This window comes from Callospermophilus lateralis, chromosome 6 (genome assembly GCF_048772815.1).
Source record: "Callospermophilus lateralis isolate mCalLat2 chromosome 6, mCalLat2.hap1, whole genome shotgun sequence".
NCBI lineage: Eukaryota > Metazoa > Chordata > Mammalia > Rodentia > Sciuridae > Callospermophilus > Callospermophilus lateralis.
In genome coordinates, this window is record NC_135310.1 from 45,957,343 (window position 1) to 45,958,383 (window position 1,041).

A 1,041-nucleotide genomic window follows, 5' to 3' on the forward strand; every position below is an offset into this window, starting at 1 on the left:
ACCAAATTTCTAGTATAAAACAGGATTGTTAACTATAGTCCTCATGCTGGACATTAGATATGTAGACATATTCATCCTATATCACTATAACTTTGTACCCTTTGATCTACATATTCCCATTTGCCCTACTTTCCCAGCCTCATGACACCAATCCACTCTGTTTCTAGGTATCTAACTTTCTTAGTCTCCACATATAAGTGCAGTCATATAATATTTTCCTTTCCGCATCTAGCTTATTTTACTTAGCATGATGTTCTCCGGGTTCATTCATGTTGTCACAAGTAGTAATATCTCCTTTTTCAAGGTTGGATAATATTCCATTTACTCATAAATAACAATTTCTCTATGCAATTCATCTGGTGACAGATGCTTAGGCTACTTCCATAGTTTGGCTACTGTGAAAAATCCTGTAATGACCATGAGAATGCAAATGTCTTTTTGAGGTACTAACTTCATTTCCTGTTGGCATATGCCCAGAAGAGAGATTGCTGGATTATATGGTAGTTCTACATATGCTTTTTTTGAACAAACTCTACACCGGTTTCCTAAAAGGCTCAACTGATATAAAAATTCCCACCAATAATGAACACGGATGTACAAGGATTGGCTTGTCTGCACATTCTTACCAACACCTGTTGTCTCTTGTCTTCAATAATGGGCATCCTAAGGTGTGAAGTCATAGCTCATTGTGGCTTTAATTTCTTTTTGTTGATGATTAGTTACATTGAGCATTTTTTCATAACTGTTAGCCATTTGTGTATCTCCCTTGCAAAATGTGTATTCAAAGAGCATTCTGAATCATATTTGTTCTAAACTGCTGATTGTAAAATAAAAAATAAAGCAAAAAAAGCAAAGGGAATCAAAAAGTAATGTCTATTTTGTTTGTTTTTGCTATGTGAGTTGTAAGAGTCTTATATATTTTGGATATTAACCCTTATCAGTTGTATGGTTTGCACATATTTTCTCCCAATCTGTGGATTGTCTTTTCAATTTGTATATACAAATATTCTGCAACTCAAACCAATCATTTGTGTCAGTTCT